The following is a 10000-nucleotide window of genomic DNA, read 5'->3' on the forward strand; positions in this document are numbered from 1 at the left end:
CGAGGGGGATGGCTGCGGCAATCCACAAACAGTCATTTCTGGTAGTATCTCCAGTATTTTTATCTTGGTGACGCGCCCTCCCAAGTTTGTTGAAACTAGGACAAATTCACTGTTTCTCATCCGAGCTGAGTGCTGCTTTGCTACGTATTCTATAGCAAATCTGACTTGAATTGTGCTTTATTTCTTACACATCGACAGATATGTTACGTCTTTCCAAATGGGTTGCAAGCATTTTCAACTGCTTGCTTTGTGACAGTTTCTAAGCGTCTATTTTTTACAGGTATAGTTTTATACATTATAGTACGTTTGTTTGCATTGTCTATAATATCTGGAGGCGTGTTCATCAAAACACATCTTTCGCATTTTCTTTTTAACATGTTTCTGTAGACTTTGAGAGAATCTACAGAAACACTAATGAATTCATTACTAGGCTTTGCCATTGACGCAAATCCTCGGCTGTTTAATGTATTGGGTTGTTATTGTTGTTGTTGAGTGTTCAATGTGTTAGTGTCAGTGGTGATAGTGGGAGGGCTTGGATTCACAGGAGTAGCAACACTGGCAGCATTCATTAGCTGAATTTCCTTGCTCTTTTCCTCTTCTTTCTCGCGTTTCTTTTCTTTTTTATCCTTCTGTTGCTCAGCGTTGCACGTGCTAGCAAGACTTTGGTCGTCCCTCCCTCTGCCTTTTAAGGCGCGGAGAGGGGACGGAAGCAATTAATTTTAAAACTTTTTTGGCTGTTTTCGGAAAGCAGAGGAGGGAATTCAAAAAGAAAAGAACAGCTAACACTCTTCAAGGATATTTTGCAAATTTTGAAAAATGAAAACATGAAGAATTTAAATTGAAAATTCGTCCCAAAAGGGGTAAAGTCCCGCCTAACCCTTCGGCTAAATAATAGCCCAATCGGCCTGGCTACAAAAATGTTAAAAAGTTCAGAAACAACAATGTTATCTGTACAAATTGAACAAAAATTTACAGCTCACGAACACATGTCCTTCTTCTTTTCCCTACGAAAATGACGATCATCAAAATAAATGGCTGGACGTTATTCCTCATGTCATGCAATTAAAATCAAAAACGCAAAAATGGACACGTGAAGAATATATTTCAAAAAAGGTACATCAGAAATAGACATAGAACGCTTAAAAGGAAAAATACATCAGGAAAGAACACAGCAATGTCAAATAATATCATAAGCAGTGGGACTGTAAAATATGAAGACAGAAGAAACATGTCCAGAAACGAAGTAAACAACGAAAGACAAGAAACCCAGACCGTAGGAATGTATAATAATGACCAACAAGCACCAAACCAGAACGCCACAGACAAAACATATGAACGGGAGGGAATACGAAGCAAATCTAAAACCTGGAGACAGTGAAGGTGAAACTAATGATTATGTACACTAAAAATTAGCTTTATCAAAGAATTGAAAGCTACAGATCTCAGTATGGACCACCGAGTGTACCTCCCAAAAATTAAAATTGATAATAAAACAACGTCAGTAATAAATAGCATGAACCTAACCGTCACAGAACTATTCGCCATAGAAACAAATGTCAATATGGCCAGGCTAAATGATATAATATAAACACGAGCATCCCCATCCCCAAAAAAACTGTGGATAAATAATATCCAGAACATAGTAGCATATATGAGAAAGGTTCTGTCAATTCTTAATGAAACTACTAGACAATCAACACTACTAAGCAACAAGAAGAGAAGAAAAATACTACATAAATACAAAATTACAGAACAAGGTATACTGAGGTAAGAGAACAGCTAAAGCAAGATATCCTCACCAAAGCATAAAGAATCCGCCGGTATGAGAAACGCTAACGTTTCTTTGAACAAAATAAACAGTTCAACTCCAACCTGAAAAGATTCTACCAAGCATTTGGCAAAAATATAATAGACATCAATGCAGCAAGAGTGGAAGAATTTTGAGAATGAATATGGTTGGCGAAGAAACAACCTGTGCAAAGATCTATAAAAACAACGAACATAACACCTGGACAACTCTGGAGTCCTGTAACAACTGAAGAGGTTATTCAAGTACTGCAAAAACTAAGCAACTGGAAGGCAGCAGGGCACAACAATTTTCCCAACGTCTGCTTAAAATATCAAACAGGAACACATAAAAAGCTGGTTGAGAAATTTAATGAAATACTAGTAGAGCCAGAGACAATCACTGAAGGGAAAACTATCCTAATTCCCAAATCTACTGAAACGGCAAACCTACAAAATTGCCTCTGCATTTTACAAAGCCTTTACTGCAAGAATAACACAGATAATGAGCAAACATCTGGAAGGAAACAACCTGTTTCCAGAAGAGCAAAAGGGAATCTGCAAGGGCTCATACGACTGTAAATATCAGCTACTGATCAATAAAGCCATAACTGAAGACAGCCGCAGAAGAAAGAAAGGATTAAGTATGGCCTGGATCGATTACAGAAAGGCTTTTGATAGTATTCCCCACGTATGGATCCTAGAAACACCAGCCATGAATAATAGCACCAATAATCAAAATATAGATGGATGATCTAAAAGAGTACGGTACTAATAGTAAACAGTACATGGATTTACCAAATAAATAAACATGAAATTTGGCTTAGAAACATGTGCCAAAGCGACCTTGAAAGGGGAAAAAGGAATTGAGAGTGTCAACATCCCACTAAATAAAGCAAATGAAACAAGAGAATTAGACCAAATCCAGACGCAAATACTTAGGAATCAATGAACTAGATACGATACAACACACACACAAATGAAAGAAGATTAGAAAAGATACTATAGAAGAGTAAGATTAATACTGAAAACAGAGAGCTGAATGCGACTAACAAGATAATAGGTAACAACACTTTAGCCGCCCCAATTATGAGTTACAGCTACAATATTCTTAACTGGACTCTAAATGAGCTAATCAAAATTGACAGGAAAAGAAAAATAATGACAGGATTTAGGATGTACCACCCAAAATCTGACATTGAAAGGTAAGTACACAACGTATCCAAGGTGGTTGGAGCCTTATACAGCTAGAAAACTATTACAAAATAACCACTATAGGACTACAGAAATACATACTTTAGAAGCAAGGAAAACTAAATAGCCACAAACCACCAGCAAAATGGAAACCTCTTTTCAGCCTTTAAGGAAGCTGACAAATACAAAAAAGAAGTCATAGTACCTAACAACTATGAAGAAAAAGAAGAAACAACGAAATCCAAACTAAAATAAAACTGGAACAGCAACAGATCATGATAAAACGATGGCAAGTAAAGCCCCTTCATGGCAAACTTTCGGTTAAAATAAAAAGAAATAGACAAAGCAAAATCGCAACAATGTTTGAGAGGCTCAGGACTCAAAGCATAGACTGAAGGGCTTTTAATTGCAGCACAAGATGACGCTATAATAAATTTTCACTATTTATAAACTGGCAAAGACGTGTGAGGACAGAGAACATAAAAAAATTAGCTTTACCTCTAGGAAGAACATTAGATAAATGGAAAACCCAGAATTGGATAATCTAGTACCTAGTTTTTGGACTCTTCAAATACGTTTGTTATCGTAAATTTGATTAGACTTCTTCAGCTAGATTTACCTGGGCAATATTTCAAAGGTTGTTACATCAATACCAGTATACTCACCTGAACACCTGGCCGTTAACAATAACGAGAACAGTGAAAATTGTTATAGAGGACAACAAACGTTAAAGCAAGGAAAACGTCTCAGGTCGTATACATTATTATTATTGGAAAAAATTGAAAACTTACAGCTGTTTTGGGGATATCCCTGAGTATGGGATATTCCATCATTGGAGTCAGATAGGGAAACTGAGAAGGGTATATATTAATGAAATGACGACATAAAGGACAAGAGTAAAGGAATGAGGAGATGAAAAAAGAGAAGAAAAAAGTAGCATAAGAGTTCAAATTTCCGATCTTGTTGATGTAAGTCCGTAAATCCTTAGGTGCACTCCTGCGTAAATCTATGTAGGTTAAAGTCCTGATGGCGAGCTGGCAGAATCGTTAGCACGCCGGGCGAAATGCGTAGCCGTATTTCGTCTGCCGTTACGTTCTGAGTTCAAATTCCACCGAGGTCGACTTTGCCTTTCATCCTTTCGTAGTCGATTAAATAAGTACCAGTTATGCACTGGGGTCGATATAATCGACTTAATAACTATGTCTGTCCTTGTTTGTCCCCTCTGTGTTTCTTTATTACCCTCTTGTGGGTAATAAAGAAATAGGTATTGTAAGAATCCAGAAATAGTCGTGAACATAACAGAATAGTACAGAAGGTGGCTATTAGGCGGTAAAAAGAAAGAAAAGTAAATAGGAAGAGAAGTAGAGAGAGAGTGAGGGAGGAAGTTAAGGATTGTCGTTAAGGATAAAGTAAGCTATATAAAAACATAGTGTACAAAAATAGCCAAGAAGATAAGAGAAGAGGAGGAGGATGTAAAAGAAGATAACGTAAAAAAACAAAATAAGCAAAATAATGTGAAATGAAAGGAATTTAAAGAGAAATGTAGGTGACAGTGGTATTCTAGTCAACAGGGGTTAGGGAGGAAATCTAGTAGTAAATAATTATGTTTGTTCTGGCTAAGGTCAGTGGTTGTAGAATTATTTTTAGCAATGTGGTTATGGGTATGTGGGTAGTGGTGAATGGAGAAGCTGGTTGAATGTTAAATTATTTAGGAGTAGGAGATAGAATTAAATATTTGGGAATTTATTAGGTTAAGATTTATAAACAAATTAAAGAATTAATATTTCGCTTATAAAGTGATGATGTAAGTGATGGAAGGGATATAGAAGGGTATGTATTAACGATCATGGAGGTTTCTATGTGGATGTTATTCGTGGGGGTGAATTTACATTGAGATTTATAGAAGAATTTAAAAGGAAGAAAGAATTTGTACTTACACTTTGTGAAGGCTTCGTTGTGTATATTAAGCAAGTGCGGTGAATTATAGGTTAACATTTTGAGTCCTTGCTTCTTTTAAGCAGAGTCCAAAAATGGAGTGCTGGCCCTTATATGGGATACCAGAGTCTGCTATAGCCAAGGAAAGTCTATATTGTATTTTCCCAATATTTAGATGGTGTACGTGGCTGGCTAGTGCTGTGGAATTGCTATTCTCTTTATATTTAAACGAGTTTAAATGTGCATATCTTTGTTTAGAATTTATGGTAAATCCGATGTATAGGAATTATTTACTATGTTGTGAACGGTGCATTGGTATACGACGTTGAATCCTCTGCAATGAGCTTGCAGCGGGCAGTCTGTCCCGGATCTGCAGTTGCAGCTATCAAGTTCTACGATGGTTAATTGGAAAGATGATGTAGTGCTTGTAGTGAATCGTTCGGGATATCGTTGTTTTCACTGCTGTCATTTCTACCAGCAATATTCACACCAGCGTTACCATTATTATTATTATCGTCATTATCGTTATTGGTATCGCTATAGTGTTAACAACAGCAACAACAACAACAACAACCATCATCATCATCATCATCATTATTATTATTATTATATTATTATTATTATTATTATTATTATTATTAATGGTAGTAGTAGTAGCATTATTAGTAGTAATGTTAGTATTAACAGTGGTAGTGGAGGTGATATTAGTGATGTTATTATTGCAACTATTAGTAGTAGCACTTGATATATGAGTATGAGTAGTAGTATTATATTCATATTTCTTTACTGCCCACACGGGGCTACAAACAGAGGGACAGACAAGGACAGACAAACGGATAAAGTCGATTATATCGACCCCAGTGCATAACTGGTACTTATTTAATCAACCCCGAAAGGACGAAAGGCAAAGTCGACCTCGGCGGAATTTGAACTCTGAACGTAGCAGCAGAGGAAATACCTATTTCTATTTCTTTACTACCCACAAAGGGCTAAACACAGAGGGGACAAACAAGGAGAGACAAACGGATTAAGTCGATTACATCGACCCCCAGTGTTTCACTGGTATTTAATTTATCGACCCCGAAAGGATGAAAGGCCAAGTCGACCTCGGCGGAATTTGAACTCAGAACGTAACGGCAGACGAAATACCGCTAGCACATACTTACGGTATCTAGTCATTTAGATCACCTGTGAACTTAACCCCCACATTCTGTATATATATATATATATATATAGATAAATAAATAGATAGATAGATAGATAGATAGATAGATAGATAGATAGATAGATATATATATAGATAGATAGATAGATAGATAGATATATTATATTAAATTAGAGATAAAACCACTATTAGGCAAATCAAACTGAAAATCATAAACCAATACATAGAAATAAAATTAATTAATAAATATAAAATTCCATATCAAAAATTATTTAAATCAATAATTTAAACTAATCGTTAAGTTTCTAATTTGATAATAGAGTTTTTTATAAGAAAAATTATTATTTTATTTATTTCTTTAAAAATATTGTTTATATATTTCTGATTATTTATTCGAATTATTAATTGAATTTAAATTATTGTTATTCGAATTGGTTACGGGCATGAAACGATCGTAGTGGTTTTATTCTTTATCTTATGTTAAACTTTTAATACTTTTTGATAGTTATATAAAAAAAATTAATTAAAAAAATAATAAATAAATAAATAAAATAATAATAAATAATATATATATATATAGGCGCAGGAGTGGCTGTGTGGTAAGTAGCTTGCTAACCAACCACATGGTTGCGGGTTCAGTCCCACTGCGTGGCATCTTGGGCAAGTGTCTTCTGCTATAGCCCCGGGCCGACCAATGCCTTGTGAATGGATTTGGTAGACGGAAACTGAAAGAAGCCTGTCGTATATATGTATATATATATATATATGTGTGTGTGTTTGTCCCCCTAGCATTGCTTGACAACCGATGCTGGTGTGTCTACGTCCCCGCCATTAGCGGTTCGGCAAAAGTGACCGATAGAATAAGTACTGGGCTTACAAAGAATAAGTTCCGGGGTCGATTTGATCGTCTAAAGGCGGTGCTCCAGCATGGCCGCAGTCAAATGACTGAAACAAGTAAAGAGTATATTTATTTAAAATTTAAATTATTAATTGAAATAATTTTTTAAATTTTAACTTTAATTTAAATATTTTAATTTGGAATTTTATATTTTATATTTTTATATATTTTTTATTAATTAATTTTATTTCTATGTATTGGTTTATGATTTTCACTGCTTGATTTGCCTAATAGTGGTTTTATCTCTAATTTAATATAATATATATATATATTTATACTATAAAATTAGATTTAATCCTAAATCTAATTTTCCCCTGTAAGTTTGGATTTACTTCCTAATATTATTATATATATATATATATATATATAGATAAATAGATAGATAGATAGATAGATAGATAGATAGATAGATAGATAGATAGATAGATAGATATAGATATACACATATATGTATACATATTTATATACTCATATATATATACAAGTAGATTGATGCATGTATGCATGTATCACGTAAAAATATATGTGTACAAATAAAGTCATATATGTATATATATATATATAAGGTTAATCCAAACAAGAAAACAAAAAGACAACAACGCAAGGACGTGGAACAAATAAAGTATTATTGGACGCTCAGGAAAGAAGGGAAAAAGGAGGGTTTGACGTTTCGAGCGGAGCTCTTCGTCGGAAACATAGGAGAAGGAAAGATCCCGAGAAGGGAAGACAGAGGGAAAAAAATCGCTAGTGATACAGACGAGGTCACATACTAAAAGCCGGAAGTGGTCAGAGTAGAAGAAAATGTTTTTAAAAAACAGGAGAGCTATATCAAAGACGGAATGGTAAAGAAGGTGTGCGAAGATGACAAGTGTGTGTGTGTGAGTGTGTGCGTGTGTGTGTGTGTATGGCGAACAACACAGTAGCAGGCTAGTAGTAGAATTAAGGAGGGGTGTGTGGGTACACTAGCAGGTCAAAATGGCAGGTCAAAAACAGGGAGGTATGCGTGTGTGCGTGTATGTATATGTATCGTGTGTGTGTTTTGTTTGTAGTATGTGTGTGTACGTATGCGTTTTTTGTGTGTATGCATGGAGTTTGGGTGTGTGGGGAGTAACTGTGCTTAACTTTTAGTGTATGTGTGCGTGTGTGCTTGTATGTGCGTGTGTGCTTGTACGTGCGTGTGTGTGTATATATATGTATGTATAATTGTGTGCGTGTATGTATGGTTGTGTGCCGTGTGTATGGGATGTATGTGTGGGTTCATTTGTGTGTGTGTGTGTGTGTGCGTATGTATGTGCGTGTAGTTGTGTGTGCGTGTATGTGTGCGTTTGTAGTATGTGTGTGTAAGTGTAAATGGATGTATATGTGTGTATCCGTGGGGTTGTGAATTTTCTTCGCGCATGTGCGTATGTGTGCGCATGTTTTGGTGTGCGTATGTATGTGTGTGTCTGTGCTTATATGTGTGTACGTATGTGTATGTGTGCGTGCGCGTGTAGGTATATGTTGTGTGTATGTATATGAGTCGGTGTGTATGTGAATTAGTGTGTGTTTGTACGTGTGTATGTGTGTGTGCGTGTATTGTATATATATGTAAATGTGTGTGTGTGCGTGTGTGTGTACGTGCGTGGGAGTGAATGTATGTAGGTATGTGTGTGTGTATGTATGTGTGGGTGTGTATGTATGTATGTCTGTATGAGTGTATGTAAGTATGTGGGTGTGTGTATGTGTATGTGTATGTATGTATGTATGCATGTGTATGTATGTATGTGTGTGTGTATGTGTGTATGTATGTGTGTATATGTGTAAGTGTGTGTGTGTGTATGTATGTATGTATGCATGTGTGTGTATGTAGGTATGTATGTGTGCATGCGTGTATGTGTGTGTGTATGTATGTATGTGTGCATGTGTGTATGTGTGTGTGTATGTATGTATGTGTGCATGCGTGTATGTGTGTGTATGTATGTATGTATGCATGCATGTGTGTATGTGTGTGTGTGTATGAATGTGTGTATGTATATGTGTATGTGCGTATGTGTGTGTGTATGTATGTGTGTGTATGTATGTGTGTGTGTATGTATGTATGTGTGTGTGTATATATGTATGTGTGTATGTATGTGTATATGTATGTATGTGTGTGTGTGTGTATGTTTGTGTGTGTGTATGTATGTATGTATGTATGTATGAATTAATGTATGAATGTATGTATGTATGGGTGTGTACGTATGTGTGTGTGTGTACGTTCACATATATATATGCATACATACATACATACACACACGCACACATATGTATATATAGGTGAGACCTTTGGTATATGAAATCACGTGGTTGGATGTATAAAACACATAATAGTGTGAAAAAACTACAGAAGGCTTGTGTTATATTGTTAAAGAATATGTTTAAATAGTTTTGTAAGAAAAATGTTATAGAATTTTGTGTATAGTAACATTGTTTTGGAGAAACAACCAGCTCTGTATTTTCTTTTCAAATTTCGCAAATTTCTTCACCAATATTGTCATCTCTTCACTATGTCGTGAAATATGGCGTTCCAGACAGGGGAAGGTAATCAGTGATTTTTTCGATATAAGGGAGATAATAAAAAATGTTGTGAATGACTAGGTTTTATTAATTGAACATGATTTGGTTTAGAGAGAAAAGTGGTTAGGTTTTGCTTTATATTTTTTCAATGAGTTAAGTTTCCTTATTCAAAAATGTTAATTTCGAAAAATAAAACACATTTCGTTAATGGCGACCGTTACATTACGGTCAGCCTATGAACTTTTCAGCCCACCCTCGTATGTATATGTGTGTGTGTGTAAACAAAAAAAAAATGAAATGAGAGAAAGCTATAAAATGTGATATAGGAGTTTATTTTATCTGGTGTTCTGGATACCATCATCTAAGTAAATGTGTCTGCAAACATTTCTCATCATGTGCAATATGAAGAAAATGTCGACTGTTCACTCAATTCAACCTCTTAACGATTTGAATAGAACAGCTCCACCTAAGCCGAGCAGTTATTCTGT

This window comes from Octopus sinensis, linkage group LG1 (assembly GCF_006345805.1).
Source record: "Octopus sinensis linkage group LG1, ASM634580v1, whole genome shotgun sequence".
Classification (NCBI taxonomy): Eukaryota; Metazoa; Mollusca; class Cephalopoda; order Octopoda; family Octopodidae; genus Octopus; species Octopus sinensis.